The 20,476-nt window shown below is 39.5% G+C and overlaps 1 long non-coding RNA gene across 1 annotated transcript in view; it reads right to left on the bottom strand.

The window, feature by feature from the left end:
* The window catches only part of LOC143023352 (uncharacterized), a 282,074-nt gene that overhangs the window by 233,766 nt on the left and 27,832 nt on the right, over positions 1 to 20,476 (bottom strand). The window lies entirely within an intron of this gene.

The following is a 20,476-nucleotide window of genomic DNA, read 5'->3' on the forward strand; positions in this document are numbered from 1 at the left end:
TATACTTACTCTATCGGAAAGAGTATTATTGCATACTAAATTGTTTTAGTAACATGTATATATTACGTGTAATTAATTTGTTTTCTTTTTTTCATGATAGTATCTGTAATCATTGAAGTATCCATAGGCATAGGAAATCAGCCTACTATATAGGAAATAAAAGATTAGAGTCTTGGGAGCAGCTTCATTAAGTTAGATTTTTTCCTACTCTTTTATTTTTTTTTGAATAGTAGAAACTTCAGTGAAAATCTGCTATGATAAATTAAACAAAAAAATTAAGTTACAGTTTCCTTTGTTTTTTCTAATCAAATTAAAGAATTACTCTTTCTCTTTACAAATTCGAAAGAATGAATGAAATCGGACAAAAAGAAACAGAGATATGGTTATTTAAATATAAAAAACAAACTTTTCAGGAGAGGCATTTAAAGTTTAAAGGAGCGCACCGGCATTTAAAATCCTCCGGCCGCGTACTCACTCGTGACATTGTCTATTTTTTTACATTTCCATTTAAAACTTTAAACAAAACTGAACTGGCTATCGAAAATTTGACTTTATTTCAATATACAGAATGTTTTTTCATGCAATGGGGTTGCCAGATGTCGCCAATAATTTATCTATTTCATTTTATATATAAGAACAGAAACAGAATTGAGCTGTAATATTTGGTCGAAGTGTTACAGCCATCATAGAGAATCTTTTGAATACCTGTTGGTAGAAAAAAAGATAATACGATCGCATGCATGACTGGTAGGCTAACAGATACGCGACAGGGCGACATCCTTTCTCCTTTAGCTTTGAAGAGATACTGAGATCCTTGAGGTGATTGACGATCAGTGTTGGGCAAGTTGCCAGATATCTCCATATATATTAATTATAGTAAACAAAACAGAACTGGGTATCAAAATTTTGACTTTATTTCAATATACAGAATGTTTTTTCATGCAATGGGGTTGCCAGAAGTTGCCAAAAATTTATCTATTATTTTATATATAAGAAAAGAAACGGAATTGAGCTGTAATATTTGCCCAAAGTGTTACCACCATCATAGAGAATCTTTTGAAATGTTTACCTAAAATTTGTTAATTTTCCTGAATTTTTCGTGTTTTCGCGCCCTACAGTCCCTTAAACACACATTAACCACTTCCATTAGGTGATGCCTACGTAGGCAGCATGAGGAGCAAGTGGGTACTCGATGATGCCGACGTCGGCATCTTGGTTATATTTATTGTAGTCGTACCTACGTAATTTCCATTCTCTCTAAACTGGCTTCATCAATTTTCTATGGTTATCAAAATACACGGGTGAAAGAGAACGAACAATTGAGCATTGACTTTATTTTTTATAAAGGATTACAAAGGATTACAAAGGCAGAGCATGCCGACAGGAGACCTTTTGGTCCATATCTAGGTCAGCTGCGATAAAAAAATCATAATAATAATGAAATAATAAATAAAAACTATAATAATGTAAATAACAAATAAAATACATAAATAAATGCATAGGTATAGTTAAATAATAAACAAACAGGTAAATAGTAAATAATAATCGCAACATCGCACGTTGGGCTGCCAGACGTGCGATGTGCCCCAGAGTGAAGAGGTTAAACAACCTTACCAGCCAATCCACCATGACTGTACCTCTTTTCTTCAGACATTCTGCATGGCATCCATCCAACCCAGGTGCCTTACCTGCTCTCATCATAATAGCTGCTTCCACTTCATCTCTCCTTATTTCTCCTCCATTTTCATCATTCATCACTCTCATTTTCTTAATGCTTCCCACTACAACTACCTTTTCTTCCCTATCCTCCTTCACATTTAGCAACTCCTTAAAATACTCTGCCCCCCTTCCTCTCACCACTCTTCCATTATCATCTCTCCATCTGCACCTTTTACCTTTTCTTCTCTACTTGATTTGCCTCCTCTTCCTCTTTAATTTCTTTCCAAAACCTCTCTTTATTACTTTCAATATTTTCTGTCATACTCTTACCCCATTTCACATCTGCTCTCCTCTTTGCTTCCTTTATCTTATGCTTAACTTCCCTTCTCTTTACTTTGTCCTAATTTGTAGCCAATCTATGAAAGCCTGCTTCTTCTCTTCTACACCTTTCTTTGCTTCCTCACCCCACCACTCACTACCCTTCTTTCTATTTCCTCCTGCCCTCCTTGTTCCACACACCATCTTTGCACACCTTATGACTCCCTCCTTGAACCATCCCCATTTCTCCTCCACTCCTAGTTCTACTCCATCCTTTGCTCCCTCCCACTCCTCTCTCAGCTTCTTTTTACTCATTCTCCTTTTCTTTCTCATTTAAGCAGTTCACTGTAAGTACCTCCCTACCTTCTGCCATTTTTCTCTTTCTCCACCTATTTTCCACTCAATTTACCTTCCACCAGAAAATTATCTGATATTCCCCCATTCTCTCCCCTAAGAACATGTACATCCTTAACTCTTCCTACCATACTCCTGGTCACCACTTTATAGTACTTGCCAGAATTCTCCTTAACAGACTCATACCATCCATTGCCAAAGAAAACCTCTCCAAGAGCCAGTGTGACTTCAGAGCCAACAGAGGTACAACAGACATGTGTTCATTCTCCGCCAACTCCAGAAGTGCCTTGAACAAAACAAGGGACTCTATGCTACTTTTGTTGACCTTACAAAAGCATTTGACACAGTGAGCAGGACAGGGCTGTGGATCATCCTGAAATGCCTTGATTGTCCAACCAATTTCACATAGATGGTGATCCATCTGCATGAAAATCGGTGTGGCAAGATCAAATTAAATGAGAACCTATCGGAGCCATTTCCCATTTCCAACAGCGTCAAGCAGGGTTGTGTCTTGGCACCAACTCTCTCCTACAGAAGACCTGGATGCTGAGGATGGGGTATATGTCAGGTACTGTCTGGATGGCAGCCTCTTCAACTTGCAGCACCACCATGCCCACACCAAGACACAGGAGAAACTGATTTAGGACCTCTTTGCGCATGAAGCTACCCTAGTCACCCACACAGAGCAAGCCCTGCAGCATATTGATCACGTCTTGCTTTGCAGATGCCTCACGGCTCTTTGGCCTCGAGGTCAGCCTTAAGAAGACTGAAGTCCTTCATCAGCCTGCCCCACAAATCAACTACCACCAGTCTATAACCACTGGCAATATGGAGCTGAAATCAATACAGCAGTTCACTTATCTGGGTTGCACCATCTCATCCGATGCAAGGATCAATAAAGAAATTGAAAACACTTTCTAAAGCCAACAGCTCTTTTGGCAAACTGTACAAATGAGTCTGGAACAACAAAAACCTGAAGGGCAAGACAAAGATCTGCATCTACAGGGCTGTTGTTCTTATCACTCTTCTCTACGGCTCTGAGACCTGGGTCACCTACTGTAGTCATATCCTTCTCCTCGAGCACTTCCAACAGCGCTGCCTCCACACCATCCTCAACATTCACTAGAGTGACTTCACAAGTGTCGAAGTTCTAGAGCAGGCAGCGATCCCCAGTATCAAAGCCATGTTACTGAAATACCAGCTCCAGAATGGAAGACCATTGCCTACCAAAGATCATCCTGTATGGCAAACTCTCCACCGGTTATCAAGAGAGGAGCCCCCAAGAAATGATACAAGGACTGCCTCAACAAGTCCCTCACTGCATGCCACGTTGAACACCAGTGTTGGTCAGACCAAGCTGAAGACTGTGGTGCCTGGCACCATACAATCCATCAAGCTGTCACCCAATTTGAAGACAATAGGCAAAGTACCACACAATAAATTTATAAGAAAATTAGAATAAATAGGTGGCATCTGAGGTAAATTATTAGAATGGATGGAAGACTTCCTGACTGGGAGAAAAATGAGGGTAGTAATTAGAGACAAATACCGTATTTTTCGGTGTATGACCCGCGGCTTTTTGCCTCAGAAAAGGGCCAAATTTCGGGGGTGCGGGTGATATAAAGGTGCGGGTCATCTGTGGATTCTGGTTAGAAATTGCCCTCTTACGCAGTGAAAAAAAAAATGAACGATTAGTTTAGCTGGGTGCCCTCTCGGATCGGGGATTTGCGGGGGGGACCGACCGGATTCGTCGTATGAAAGTTGATTAAAGTCATAATACAGCGCGTATGATCGAGACACGACAAAGAGAAGGTAGGATTTGTCTTACCCGCTTTACATGCTCTTGTGTCGCGATCAAACAAAAACAAGCGGGCGGCCATTTTCGCAATTACAAATTACAAACTGTACCTGATTCCTTAATGCTAAATTTGTGCATTACATGTGGGTCGTTCAAGCATGGAAGAAAATTAAAGAATCGACTATTCAGAACGGTTTCCGCAAAATCAGAAACGTGCCATTCTGCAATGTTCGATGCATGCTACGACTCGGAAAAGGAATCGGACGAATCCGAAATGGAAACGGATGAGGTCACTGCATTAGAATTGGCCGATTTATACCACAACCTCTTCCATGACGATACAGAGGATGAGGAATTCGATGGCTTCGTAAGCGATGATACGCCTTCATAAACATTGACTGTCGTCTGTGATCACTATTTTTTTTGTAATAACGATGTGCTCCATTGACTCTGTTCATAACAGTTCAGTAATGTACTCTATTATTGTTCTATTCTATTGAAAACTAACCATTGGAAATTGTTTGGTTTAAAAATTAATTACCAGTGTTTGTATGGCATTTATAAACCAATTGATTAATTACTGGTAAACAATCAAACAGGGTTTTATGGCATTATTTACACAAATTTATTAAAGGTCAGATATCAACAGATATACCATTCACTAAAAATCATCGAAAAAGTACTTTTTAAAAGCATACAAATAAACTTTTTACCTATTACAGAAGAATTTATTCAGAAAATTCATTTTTAATTGCGCCTCGCATACCACTTTTCCGAAGTCTAGATATTCAGAATAACAATATTGTTTGTTTGGCAACTGTGACGTCACGAACGCGGAATTCCCCAAACCTTTCCCGAAGCGCACGGGCGGAATGTTTCGAATAGCAGACGACGCAATGAAATGAAGACAAAACTGATTTTTGTCAAATTTGATAAGATGTAGATGGTGGAATTATATAGAATACTGTCAGTATGTTTTTCTATGTAAATTAAACTGTAACTACAAAAAGTTATTGAAGTCTTGATTTCTGACCTTTAAAGGTCAGATATCAAGACTTCAATAACTTTTTGTATTTACAGTTTAATGTACATAAAAAAAACATACTGACAGTATTCTATATAATTCCACCATCTACATCTTATCAAATTTGGCAAAAAACAGTTTTGTCTTCATTTCACTGCGTCGTCTGCTATTCGAAACATTCCGCCCGTGCGCTTCGGGAAAGGTTCGGGGAATTCCGCGTTCGTGACGTCACAGTTGCCAAACAAACAATATTGTTATTCTGAATATCTAGACTTCGGAAAAGTGGTATGCGAGGCGCAATTAAAAGTGAATTTTCTGAATAAATTCTTCTGTAATAGGTAAAAACTTTATTTGTATGCTTTTAAAAAGTACTTTTTCGAGCAATATGATGATTTTTAGCGAATGGTGTATCTGTTGATATCTGACCTTTAAGGTTCTTTGTAATATATATATATATATATATATATATATATATATATATATATATATATATATAAGTGCAATAAATATATTGAAATTAATTTGTTGGTTATTCTTCATCTTCATCACAATCAGAAATAAATAGGACTGGAGGAATACTAGTATCATGATCATGAATCGCAATGCCGCGTCTTCGACCCATCCCAAAGGCATCGTAAGATCAGTTGCACATTTTCGGGATCACCCCTCTTTCATCGAAGCTACCACTACATCTAGTGGCAGCTTCAGAAACCAAATTGTGATGAATCCTGAAAAGCAAGATATCACCAAGAAACCTGCTAATATCGGAAAACATATATTTTTTTTTTTATAAATCACATAAGCATTGATGAGACAGAAAATTTAGAAAGCCTCAGCTTTGAAATTACTTTGATCACCACGTCAACGGCCGGCCATAACAACAACCGCCGTGAGCTGTGCCTGTGGCCACCCATGGATGGGTCGGATCTACACTGCCGCGCCATATGACTGCGGGTCATACAGCGGTGCGGGTCTTGTGTGGATTTGCACTAAGGTGTAAGGGGGTGCGGGTCATATAACGGTGCGGGCTATAGTCCGAAAAATACGGTACTCGAAGTCGGAAGAAATGATAAGTGGTGTTCCACAGGGGTCTGTGCTGGCTCCAATCATGTTTGCCATATAAATGACATGAAGGAGTTGAATGTTATATGAATTTCTTCGCAGATGATGCAAAAATATCAAAGTATCAACAGAAGAGGACTGTGATTCATTACAATCAGACCTGGACAAATTTTGGAAATGGACTCAATACCAAACAATATAACATAATGGAGTTTGGAAAAAGTAAAAACAGAATTTCAAAGAATTATAAACTTGGTGAAGAAGAAATAAAAAAAAGTGTATTTGGAAAGGGACCTTGTAATAATCAGCAAAGACATGACACCGGATAAACATATAACCAAAATAGTCAGAGAAACCTTCAACCTATTAAGGTCAATGAAAGTGGCATTTTACTATATGGATGAAGAAATTACTAAAAAAAATATTAGTTACATTGATTAGACCAAAACTGGAATACGCAGCGACACTATGGACACCCAGTACTAAAAATAATACAAGAAAATTAGAAAGAATACAACTATTTTAGCCCAGTATTCATAAACAAAAACACCTCAAAGTGAAATTCAAACTGAAACCTGTGAAAAGTATAGGGTAAACTTACTATAGTAAATATACATACATACATACATATACCAAGGCTTTTTCCCCCTTACAAGGGGGGTAGCCAAAAAGAAAAAGGCATAAAATCATTCCCACCCATTCCATCCCTGAATACACTCCACACCCCTCCACCCTCCCTCCCATCTCAGCACCTCCTGTATGACGGGTCATCCCTGCACCTTGTCCACTGCCCTGGGTCACAAGCAGTGTCGCAAGACACAGCACATCCACAGCAAGGCCGCTTCATTAAATCGGCGACGCCCCCTCTCCGTCCCCCCCCATTGCATAAAATGAGAGGACGGGGAGAAATCCCTTCGGGCTGCGTCAAATTTTGCTCACACATACTACCTCATCCCCCATCCACCCGCCCATTCCACCTCATGCAATCACATCATCCATATACAACCCTTCTCCATTCACCCGTCTTCTGTCCTCTCCCTTCCTTCCTCAACAGACATTCCCCTCTTCCCAAAAGCCCCCTTCACCCCATCCATCCACCTCATCCTAGGATGTCCCCTCATGTTCACTCCCTCCACATCTGCCTTCCACACCTCTTTTACTAGTCTTTCTTCACTCATTCTTTCCATGTGTCCAAACCATCCTAATACTCTTTCATCAACCCTATCTCCCAGCTCCTTTTCCACCCCTGTTCTCCTCCTCACCTCATTTCTCACTCTATCTAGCCTAGTAACCCCCATCATACTTCTCAGACACCTCATCTCAAACACATTCAAACTCCTTCTCTCTTCTTCTCTTATGTTCCACGTTTCTGCCCCATACAGTGCTGTTGGCACAATCACTGTAGGGGTGGGGAGTGAACGTGAGTGCCCGAAATGGTATCTATGCAGTGCTAGTTAATTGTGTTAACTCGAAATTAGCAAAAATGAATGAAAACGACTCGAAAGCCAGTTGCGAATCAGAGCCATCTGGAGGCAATCCACTGAAACGCGATGTAAACAATAAACAAAGCGCCGCGTGTTACGACAATGAATTCTTAGGGTTTGGTAAGTACGAAAGAAAGAACTTAAGTAGATTATTAGAGATAGAGAGAGAGATGAGCAAAAATAGGACTCGGTGGGAAAATGAAATCATGGACTTAAGAAAAGAGGTAATTGGTTTAATTGATTGTTTATCTAAGACTAACCACGAAATTTCTGACCTGAAAAAAGCTAACTTGGATCTTACAAACGAAATTAAAGAAATGAAAAGAGACATAAATGAACTGAAGAATGAAAATGAAAAGAAGAAAACTAATGATAATAATAGCGAAAATCTAAAGCAAGAAGTGAACAACAAATTCCAAGAATTGACACAAAAGATCGAAGAAAACTTAGGTGGGGACAGTATCCAGGAAATTAAAAAGTGGAAAGAAAATATTGAAAATAAAGAAATTGCTTTCAAAGAAATAGTCAAGCAGCAAATGCAAGATAATGCAAAAGACACAATCATTCAAGTGATTAACGAAAAAGCAAATTGGGTCAGGGACACAGTAGATAGGAAGAAATGTATTGTGGTTTATGGGCTTAAAGAAAAACAAGGATTGGCGAGGTACATGAGAGAAAAAGAAGAAAAAGAGACAGCAGTAGAAATCCTTAATGAAATTCAGGGGGGAGATAGTGATTCAGGCACAGACTTAGAAGAGACTTACAGAATTGGTCGCTATACTAAGGATAGGAATCGACCTCTAAAGATAAAACTAAGGTCACAAGTGGTAGTAGAAGACATATTTGAAAAAGTAGGTAACTTGGCAAAGAGTGAAAAATACAATAAGATATGGATAAAAAGAGAAATGAGTACTGAGGAATTAGAAAAAGAAAGGGCGCTAAGAGAAGAAGCAAAGGAAAAAAACTTGAAAAGATCGGAGACAGAATGCAAAGAATTCCAGTGGAGAGTAATAGACTTGAGATTAAGACAATGGCGCTTCAAAACGAACAAAACAAGGGAAGAAGAAACCAGGGAGAAGGAAGAAAATTAAAAGTGGCCTATACCAACATTGACGGACTAATTTCGGGACTGAACGAACTCAATGATTATCTGTTAGAAGCAAAACCAGACATAATGGGAATTGTAGAGACTAAACTAAGAGGTGAAATACCATCCACTGTTATCGGACAAGGTTTATACAACTACTGGATAAAAAACAGGGACAAGAAACAGGGAGGGGGAATCATGTTCTTGGCCAAGAAAGACCTAAAGGTGACAAAAATTGCAGAGGGCAAAGGTAATGCTGAATTGATCATGATAAAAGTCGAAGGCAAGAATATGAAAAGTAGAAAGTTTGTGGTGACTTATGTGCCTCCAAAAACAAGCGCTTGGAAAGAAATTGAACATAAAAAAATGCTAGATGACACAAGAAAATCACTCAATGAGATACTAATGGGTAAGGGTAATCTGGTAGTTATGGGGGACTTCAATTGCAAAGAAATTTGTTGGGACAGCATGACAGTGCAAGGAGGAGATGACTCGTGGGGCAATGTACTGCTAGATATGACCATGGAGTACACAATGACCCAATGGGTCCATGAAAACACAAGGTACAGAAATAATGAAGAGCCATCGAAACTAGATCTAATATTTACAACAGAGCCTGAAATAGTGCATAAAGTCCAGTATGAGACACCAATTGGAAAGAGTGACCATGTACTCATCGAAACTATACTAAAGGAAGAAATAGACATAGAGAGGAACGAAAAGCATAGGAAAGGAAGACTGAGGTACAACAAAACAGACTTTACAAAACTAAAGACATTCTTCCGGAATGCAAACTGGGAAATATTTTACAGGGAAGAAACAGCAGTGGAAGAGAAATGGAATATATTGATGGAAAACTACAATGAAGGGGTAAACAGGCATGTACCAAGACAAAAGCGAGAGAGAGAGTACATTAAATGTTGGTTCAACAAAAGATGCAGTGAGGCAAAAGACAGAAGGGACAAAGCTTGGAAAAAGTGGAGAAAAGACAAAAAACAAAGCAAATGGCAAATTTATGTTAACTATAGAAATGAGTATGTTAATGTGAGAAGAGAGGAGAAAAGGAACCATGAGAAGGATATTATAGACAAATGCAAAGAGCAACCCAAACTATTCTATCGGTATGTGAATGGTAAACTTAAAAACAAACAGGAATTGGTGAAACTATGCCAAGGAAACATAGAATACACAGAAGATTTAGAGATGGCCGAAGTCATGAACAATCACTTTAAATCTGTTTTCACCAGAGAGAAAATACCGAATTGTGACATAGACAAAAACAAGAAATCTCCCCTCATGAATGAGTTTACAGCATCACTAAAGGAAATATCAGAACATTTATCAAGGCTGGATGTCAGAAAATCACATGGCCCGGACGGTATTGCAAATTGGATTCTAAAGGAGTGCAAAGAAGAACTAACAGACAAAATACACATCTTAATAAACAGCTCACTCAAAGAAGGAAAGATACCCGAGGACTGGAAAAACGCTAACATTGTACCAATACACAAAGGAGGAAACAAAGAAGAACCCACCAACTATAGGCCAGTATCACTAACAAGCACCATTGCCAAAATTTGTGAGAAAATAATCAAGAATAGATGGGTAAAACATCTGGAAGACAATGACATATTAAACCCAAGACAATTCGGATTCAGACAAGGAAGATCATGCTCCACAAACTTAATATGCTTTTACTCAAGACTAATAGACATAGTGCAAGAAAGAAATGGATGGGCTGATTGTGCATTCCTAGACTTGCAAAAAGCCTTTGACAAAGTACCACACAGAAAACTACTAAAAAAACTGGAACACATAGGAGGAATACAGGGAAACCTACTAAAATGGATAGAGGACTTTCTGACTGGTAGAAAGATGAGAGTAGTGCTCAGAGAAAAATATTCAGACTGGAAAGAGGTGATCAGTGGAGTACCGCAAGGATCTGTGCTGGCACCAATAATGTTTGCTATCTATATGAATGACATGGATGAGGACGTGAACTGCTACATGAGCTTCTTTGCCGATGACGCCAAACTGCTAAGGAAAATAGAAACTGATGAGGACTGTGAAGCACTGCAAGAAGACCTAAATAGGGTATGGAACTGGAGTCAGAAATGGGAAGTGGACTTTAATACTAAGAAGTGTAGCATAATGGAGTTTGGAAAAAGCAAAAACAGAATATCAGGAAAATATACAATTGGAACCAAAGAAGTAAAGAAAGTAGGATCCGAAAAAGATTTGGGAGTAATTATCACGAACGACTTGTCCTATGATATACAGATTAACAAAATTGTCGGGGAGACTTACAATTTGCTAAGATCAATAAAAGTGGCGTTTACATACTTGGACGAAGACATGATGAAAAAAATATTGGTTACATTGATAAGGCCTAGATTAGAGTATGCAGCGACATTGTGGTCCCCCAGTACCAAAAAGAATATAAAGAAAATAGAAAGAATCCAAAGAGCAGCTACAAAAATGGCACCTGCACTTGCAAACCTATCATACAAAGAGAGATTGGCTAAACTGGAGTTACCGACACTGGAGCAAAGAAGAGAGAGAGGTGACCTATTGACCATCTACAGAATCATGAAAGGCACAGAGGTACTCGATAGTGAGAACTTACTTAACTGGGACAAAAGAAACACAAGAGGACATGGAAAGAAAATAAAAAAACATAGCTATAGAAGAGAACTGAAGAAAAACAGTTTTCCTCATAGAGTTTTGGACACTTGGAACAAACTGGACAATGAAATAGTATGCGCAAAAACCATTCATGAGTTTAAAAACAAACTAGACACTGCAAGATACAAAGGCGGGACAACACGAGCATAGCTCCCCTTCCCGCAAAATACAACTAGGTAAATACAACTAGGTAAATACAGTCTCCTCTTAGCATCCATTCCCAAATGTCTATTCCTCATTACACTCTTTAATCCACCAAGGCATTTACTCGCTTCTCTCAATCTACATTCTACCTCCACTTTCACTCCACCTTTCCCTGCCACATTTGCACCCAAGTATCTAAAACTATCCACTTCCTCCAGTCGCTCTCCCTTAATGCTCACTTCCAGTCTACTACCACTTTCACACTTTGTACATTTCATCACCTTACTTTTACCCACATTTATCTTTAGCTTTCTTCTATCACATACTCTCCCAAACTCTGCCACCAACTTCCTCAATCCCTCCTCCGATCCTGCCACAAGCGCAGTGTCGTCCGCAAACAACAGCTGACTCACCTCCCACTTTTCTCCATTTTCTTTAACCATCTCCAATCCCTTGCCCACTACCCTTGCACCACCCCATCCATGTATAAGTTGAAATGCCAGGGCGACATAACACATCCTTGACCAAGTCCCACCTTTACCTCGAACCACTCACTCTCTCCATACATATAACTATATATAGTAAATATAACGAAAGAAAAAATTAAAGGTGTATAGAGAAACTCAAAATCAATAAAACACCAGGGCCTGATGGTTGGCATCCAAGAATCTTAAAAGGAAATGAAAAATGAGATTGTTGTTCCATTAGAAATTATTTAAAAAAAAATCCATTATATCTGGAGATGTCCCAGGAGAATGGAAGCTAGCTAACGTCACTCCAATATTCAAAAAAAGGTGACAAAAGGAAACCAAATAACTACAGGCATATAAGCTTGACTTTAATCGTAGGAAAAATTGTGGAAACTACAATCAGAGATGCTATCTGACATCATTTAGAAAGTAACCGTTTGATGATAGCCAGCATGGATTCAGAGAGAAACATTCTTGCGTAACTAATTTACTCGAATTCTACAACACAGTCATCTCAACCGCTGTGGTTCTGGAGTCTAGAGCTACCAGGACAATGGATCATGTAACCTTGAAACGGTGCAGCGGCTCAAGCGACCAAAATGACTGCCCGGGGTATGTCTAGAATACCCTGTAATCCGTATGGAGGGCGATAGTCATATGGAAGTTACTAATTAGTGATCCCGAAAGACTTAGGATAGGGCTAGCAACCCACTAAGACTCATTTAACTGCTCAAGACACGCAAAGTGAGCCTCGGACCCTATGGATTAAGCAGTTGACGGCCCGGCGATCAAAAAAGGATAAGAAACTTGGAATTGGAACAATAAACGTCTGCACTTTGAAAGATAAAGAAGAAGAGATTATTGCCATCATGAAAGATAGGAAAATAGATATTTTAGGAATGTGTGAAACAAGGAGAGAGGGAAATGGCAGAAAAACAATACATGACAACTATCAACTGATATGGAGCGGAATGCCAAATGAAAGAATGCATGGAGTGGCGATAATGATGACACCAAGGATTGCGGACTATGTTGAGGATGTTGTTTTTGAAAATGAAAGAATAATTAAAGTGACTGTGAAATTAAGACATTAGAATAACATTTGTACAAGTTTATGCTCCTCAGCAGGGAAGAACAGCAGAAGAAAAGGAAGAATTCTATGTGAAACTAAAGAAGTACACGATCAAAGAGGTAATGCAGAAAACATGGTAGTCATTGGAGATGTGAATGGTCATGTTGGAAGTGATCGTGGAGGTGTGGAAAATATAATAGGAGTGCATGGAATAGGGAATCGAAATCATGAGGGTGAAAGAGTAATTGACTTTTGTACTATGAATAATCTGTCAATTATGAACACTTTTTATAAACATAGACCAAGTCACCAATGGACTTGGTATCGATGGAACGACAACCTACAAAGCTATAATGACAAATCCCAAATTGACCTTGTCATTACAAATAATAAAAAGATCTTTCGTGATGTTAAAGCTATACCATCAGTGTCACTAGACTCAGATCATAGACTGGTGGTTGCAAAAATAAATGCGAGAAAGTGGAGAGTTGTGCCAGGGAAAATAAGGAGGAGATTCAAGGTGGAGGACTTAAAGAATCCTGAAAAGAAAGTTTTAAAGAAAAAATCAGAGGAAAGGTGACAAACCTGCAAACAGGAGAAAATATAAATGAGGAATGGGAGCAGATGAAAACAGTAGTTAAGGAAATGGCAGAGGTGGTGGTTGAAATGAAATATGTGGGAAAAACAAAGAAAAAAAGAACACCCTGGTGGGCAGAGGAGATGGCGGATGCAGTTAAAGAAAAAATGAAAAAATTCAGAAAATGGATGAAGTACAGAACAGCTGAAAACAGAGAAAACTATGTAGAAGCACGGAATAAGTGTAATAGAGTTAAAAAGGAATCAAAAGCAGAAGTCTGGCAGAAAATTGGTAATGATTTGAGAGGGGATATGGAAGGAACAAAAAGCTGCTCTACAATATGGCAAGAAACTAAAGAAAAGAGAAAAACGAAGGTGCCTATGCAGTAAAGGATGAAAATGGAGTGATGTTGGTGGAAACAAATCAAATTACAGAAAGATGGAAAAAATGATGAAATTACAGTTGCGGAGGTTCAGGCGGCTATCCAAAGAATGAAATATGGAAAAGCATGTGGTGAGGATGAGATACATATAGAATTCATTAAAGCAATGGGTGAGTTGGGTGCAAACTGGTTGACCAGAATTATGAATGTTGCGTGGAAAAATGCTGAAATACCAGATGACTGGAGTAAAGCAGTCATATGCCTAATTTTCAAAAAAGATGACTGCACAAATTGCAATAATTACAGAGGCATATCGTTTCTATCGCATGTGGGCAAAGTATATGAGAGAGTCATAGAGAGAAGACTGAGAATGGCTGTAGAGGAAAGATCTGGGGAATGGCAGCATGGTTTTAGACCACAAAGAAGCACAGTGGATATGATTTTTACATTGAAAATGGTTTTGGAAAAGAACAGGGAGTGGAACATCGACAAGTTTGCTATCTTCATAGATATGGAGAAAGCATTTGATAAGGTACCTAGGGAAGAAATCTGGAGAGCACTGGAGCATCAAGAATACAATGTTCCAGCAAACCTGAAAAGGGCAATTAAGAGTATATATAGGAAATGTGAAAATAAAGTGAAGCTAAGGGATGGGGATACACCATGGTTCCAGGTCAGGACAGGGTAAGACAAGGAGGAATGATTTCCCCACTGCTGTTCATAATTTTCATGGACAGATGTATGAAAGAAATAAACCATGGCAACAACACGATAACGCTGGCATATGCAGATGATGTTGCCGTGATATGCAGCAGTGAAGAGGAACTACAAGAGATGACAGGAAGATGGAATAAAGTTATGAATGATAATGGTATGAAAATTAACATTAATAAAACGGAAGTCATGAGTATCATGAGGAATGAGAGGAACATAGAAATAAGAATAGGAGAGGCCCAGTTGAAACAAGTAAGCGAATTTGAATATCTTGGGGTGAAAGTTAATGAACAGAATAATCAGGAAATCGAAATAAATAACAGAAATAAAAAATTTAACAAGAACTTTGGTATGCTTTCGGTGTTGTTCAGAGACCGCAATGTCCCTAGAAAATGTAAGGTGCTGATGTATACAACAGTATTAAGACCAATTTTGCTTTATGGATCAGAAACATGGACAATGCCAAGCAAAACAAAGAGTAAAATCATTGCTGCAGAAATGAAAGTTCTGAGGAAAATCAAAAGTGTGTCTAGACTGGACCGATTGAGAAACATGGACATAAGAGCAGAATTGAATGTAAAGAATATACTAGAACATATAGAAGAAAATTGCCTGAGATGGTATGGACATGTGCAGAGGATGGAGGATGGGAGACTGCCCAGGGCTGCACTTCATATGCGGCCAGAAGGTAGAAAACCGGTGGGCAGGCCTAGAAAAAGATGGATGGAAGGAGTTAAGGAAGCTTTGGCGATTCGAGGAGAAGACCTTACAGAGATACTGCAAAATGAAGTCTACAGAGATAGAAAAAGATGGAGAGAAATTAGGAAACAAGGACCACTGGCTGACAGGAGATAATCCTACCAGGCAGATGGTAAGAGGTAAGAGAGGTAAGAGTCATCTCAAATTATGACCAAAAAAAAAATTGTATATATATATATATATATATATATATATATATATATATATATATATATATATATATATATATATATGAGGTAAGAGTCATCTCAAACTATGACAAAAAATATATATATATATATATATATATATAGATTTAATATATTTGACTTTGCAAAAGCTTTTGATACCGTCCCCCACGAAAGACTACTTCCTAAATTAGCTTCACCCGGAGTAAGTGGCAGCCTATTAAGTTGGACTAGAAATTGGTTGAATGATCGAAAACAAAGAATTGTTTTAAATGACAAATCTTCTAGATGGAAAAATGTTATGAGTGGAGTTCCTCAGAGTTCCATTCTTGAGCCACTTTTATTCATATATACATACATATACCAAAGGCTTTTTCCCCCTTGCATGGGGCGTTAGCAGCAGAAAAAAAAAAGGCATAGAAATTACTCCCACCCATTTCATTTCCCATATATTTCACTTCCCTCCACCCTCCTTCCTATCTTGGCACCTCCTGGATGACGGGTCATCCCTGCATCTTGTCCACTGCCCTGGGTCAGAAGCAGTGTCGCAAGACACAGCACTTCCACAGCAAGGCTGCTTCATAAATTCGGCGACCCCCGCTCTCCATCCCCTCATGCAGGAAAGGGGAAGACAGGGAGAGATCCCTTCGGGCTGCTTCAAATTTTTTCTCATACATACTTCCTCACCCACCATCCCCCACCCACTCCCCCTCATGGATCACAGCCTCATCTAAACACAACCCTTCTCCATTCACCCCTATTTTCTGTCCTCTCCCATCCTTCCTCTACAGACATTCCTCTCTTTGGTAAAGCCCCTTTCACCCCATCCATCCATCTCATCCTAGGATGTCCCCTCATATTGACTCCTTCCACCTCCGCCCTCCACACTTCTTTTACTAATCTTTCTTCACTCATTCTTTCCATGTGTACAAACCATCCTAATACTCTTTCATCAACCCGATCTCCCAGCTCCCTTTCCACCCCTGTTCTCCTCCTCACCTCCTCATTTCTCACTATCTAGCCTATTAACCCCTATCATACTTCTCAGACATTTCATCTCAAACACATTCATACTCCTTCTCTCTTCCTCTCTATGTTCCATAATTCTGGCCCATACACTGCTGTTGGCACAATCACTCCTTCATATAACCTCCTCTTAGCATCCATTCCCAGATGTATATTTCTCATTACACTTTTTAATCCACCAAAGTATTTACTCGCTTCTCTCAATCTACATTCTACCTCCACCCCCACTCCTCCCTTTCCTGTCACATTCGCACCCAAGTATCTGAAACTATCCACTTCCTCCAGTTTCTCACCCTTAATGCTCACTTCCAACCTACTGTCACTCTCTCCCCTTGTACATCTCATCACCTTACTTTTGCCCACATTTATCTTCAGCTTCCTTCTTTCACACACCTTTATAAATGATAAAGACCACGGACTAAAATCTATTGTCTCCAAATTTGATGATACAAAATTTGTGCGGGATGGCAAATGATCACTTCAATCAATTAGATATTCAAGAAGATTGATAAATTACAGCAATGGTCTGAAAAGTGGATAATGAAATTTAACACAAGTAAATGCAAGGTTATGCACATAGGTAAAAATAACAGTAAGTACGATTACAAGTTATTCGGAAATTCGTTAACAAATGTGGATAGTGAAAAGGATCTCAGCATACTTACTTGTAACGATCTCAAATCATCCAAGCAGTGTATTTCAGCCTCTGAGAAAGCAAATAAGATTCTAGGACTGATCACACAATCTTAACTTCAAAAGCTCATCTCTCATTAACGAGCTATTTAAATTGTTAGTTCGTCCACATTTGGAATATACTGTTTCTGTATGGTCACCAAATCTCATTAAAGACATTGACAGATTGGAAAAAGTACAAAGAAGAGCCACAAAACCGATTCCAAATATAAAAAACAAATATGAAAACCAACTGAAATATATGAATCTGTTTTCCCTAAAAAAGCGTAGACTCAGAGGTGACTTGATACAGATATTTAAGATACAAAAGGGGATTGACATCAAAAGTGACAATATTCTTACACCGAATGAGAATCCAACAAGAAATAATGGTCTCAAACTGTCAGGAAATAGATTTAATTTGGAAGCGAGTAGAAACAACTTCGCCAATCGTGTAGTTAATGAATGGAATAAACTTCTTGCAGAGGCAGTGCAATGTAGTTCATTTCAAAGCTTTAAGGGGACCTTAAAGAAGAAGTTGAGAGAGAAGTGGGAGAGAGTAATGGATAGAGTAGAACTAGAAGTGGAGGAGGAATGGGGATGGTTCAAGGAGGGAGTCATAAGGTGTGCAAAGATGGTGTGTGGAACAAGGAGGGCGGGAGGAAATAGAAAGAAGGGTAGTGAGTGGTGGGATGAGGAAGCAAAGAAGGGTGTAGAAGAGAAGAAGCAGGCATTCATAGATTGGCTACAAATTAGGACGAGGGAATCGTATGAGAGGTACAAAGTAAAGAGAAGGGAAGTTAAGCATAAGATAAAGGAAGCAAAGAAGAGAGCAGATGTGAAATGGGGAAAGAGTATGACAGAAAATTTTTGAAAGTAATGAAAGGAGATTTAGGAAATTTAGGAGATTTAGGAAATTAAAAGAAGAGGAGGCAAATCAAGTAGAGAAGAAAAAGTAAAAGGCGCAGATGGAGAGATGATAATGGAAGAGAAGGCAGTGAGAGGAAGGTGGGCAGAGTATTTTAGGGAGTTGCTAAATGTGAAGGCAGACAGGGAGGGAAAGGTAGTTGCAGTGGGAAGCGCTAAGAAAATGAGAGTGATGAGTGAGGAAAATGGGGAAATAGGAAAGGATGAAGTAAAAGTAGCTGTTAAGATGATGAGAGCAGGTAAGGCACCTGGGTTGGATGGATGCCATGCAGAATGTCTGAAGAAAGGAGGGTACAGTTATGGTGGATTGGCTGGTGAGGTTATTTAATGTTTGTTGGAGAGAGGGTAGAGTGCCAGAGGACTGGAGGAGTGCCTGTATAGTTCCACTTTACAAAGGAAAGGGGGACAAGTGTGAGTGTAGTAGTTTCAGAGGGATCAGCTTGTTGAGTGTAGTTGGGAAGGCTTATGGGAGGGTCTTGATTGAGAGGATTAGGAGAGGAACAGAGGGGGTAATTGGTGAGGAACAGTGTGGTTTTAGGACAGGTAGGGGTTGTGTAGATCTGTTTTTTGTGGTAAGACAGATATGTGAGAAAGCTATAGGAAAAAGTAAGGATGTTTTTATGGCTTTTATGGATCTGGAAAAGGCTTACGACAGGGTAGACAGGAAGGCACTGTGGGAGGTACTGCAGATATATGGGATAGGAGAAAAGCTGTTAAGAGCAGTCAAGAGTTTTTATGAGAGTAGTAGAGCTTGCATTAGGATTAAGGCTCCTATACACTGTCAGTCATGATTGCACAGTCATCGAGATTGTGCAAGCAGTGTTTGGGCCACACACTACCAGTAAGATTGAGCAATCATTAAGTACCTCTTGGAGTTTGTGGAGTTGGATGAACTCCCTCCAAAATTCCTGAGTGTCCTGTGTGCTCGCCATGGTTACAAAGGAAAGACTGAGCTGTTGGCGCAATCATAGCCACTATCACTCATGATGGTGTAACTACTATGCTTGAGCTTACAAAATCAAACCGTGTTGACAATTCCTCAATCATCTGCACAAACACTCAATCACACCCACTCACACAGGATATGCTGGCACAATTATGAATATTGTGCAATCATGACTGACAGTGTGTAGGGGCCTTTAGAAATGGAGAGAGTGAATGGTTTGAGGTAAAGGTGGGACTTCGTCAGGGGTGTGTTATGTCGCCCTGTCTGTTCAATCTTTACATGGATGGGGTGGTGCAAGAGGTGAATGCAAGGGTAGTGGGTCAGGGGTTGGAGATGATTAAAGAAAATGGAGAAAAGTGGGAGGTGAGCTAGCTGTTGTTTGCTGATGACACTGCACTTGTAGCAGGATCAGAGGAGGGATTGAGGAAGTTAGTGACAGAGTTTGAGAAGGTGTGTAAAAGAAGGAAGCTGAAGATAAATGTGGGCAAAAGAAAGGTGAAGATGTACAAGGGGAGAGAGTGACAGTAGGTTGGAAGTGAGCATTAAGAGTGAGAAACTGGAGGAAGTGGATGGTTTCAGATACTTGGGTGCGAATGTGACAGGAAAGGGAGGAGTGGGGGTGGAGGTACAATGTAGATTGAGAGAAGCAAGTAAATGCCTTGGTGGATTAAAAAGTGTAATGAGAAATAGACATCTGGGAATGGATGCTAAGAGGAGGTTATATGAAGGAGTGATTGTGCCAACAGCAATGTACGGGCCAGAAACATGGAACATGAGAGAGGAAGAGAGGAGTTTGAATGTGTTTGAGATGAAATGTCTGAGAAGTATAATAGGGGTTACTAGGCTAGAGTAAGAAATGAGCAGGTGAGGAGAAGAACAGGGGTGGAAAGGGAGCTGGGAGATAGGGTTGATGAAAGGGTATTAGGATGGTTTGGACACATGGAAAGAATGAGTGAAGAAAGATTAGTAAAAGAAGTGTGGAGGGAGGAGGTGGAAGGAGTCAATATGAAGGGGCGTCCTAGGATGAGATGGATGGATGGGGTGAAAGGGGCATTATAAAAGAGGGGAATGTCTGTAAAGGAAGGACGGGAAAGGACAGAAAATAGGGGTGAATGGAGAAGGGTTGTGTATAGATGAGGCTGTGATGCA

The sequence above is a fragment of the Oratosquilla oratoria genome, unplaced genomic scaffold (genome assembly GCF_046742065.1).
Source record: "Oratosquilla oratoria isolate Oo_2021 unplaced genomic scaffold, ASM4674206v1 SCAFFOLD47, whole genome shotgun sequence".
NCBI lineage: Eukaryota > Metazoa > Arthropoda > Malacostraca > Stomatopoda > Squillidae > Oratosquilla > Oratosquilla oratoria.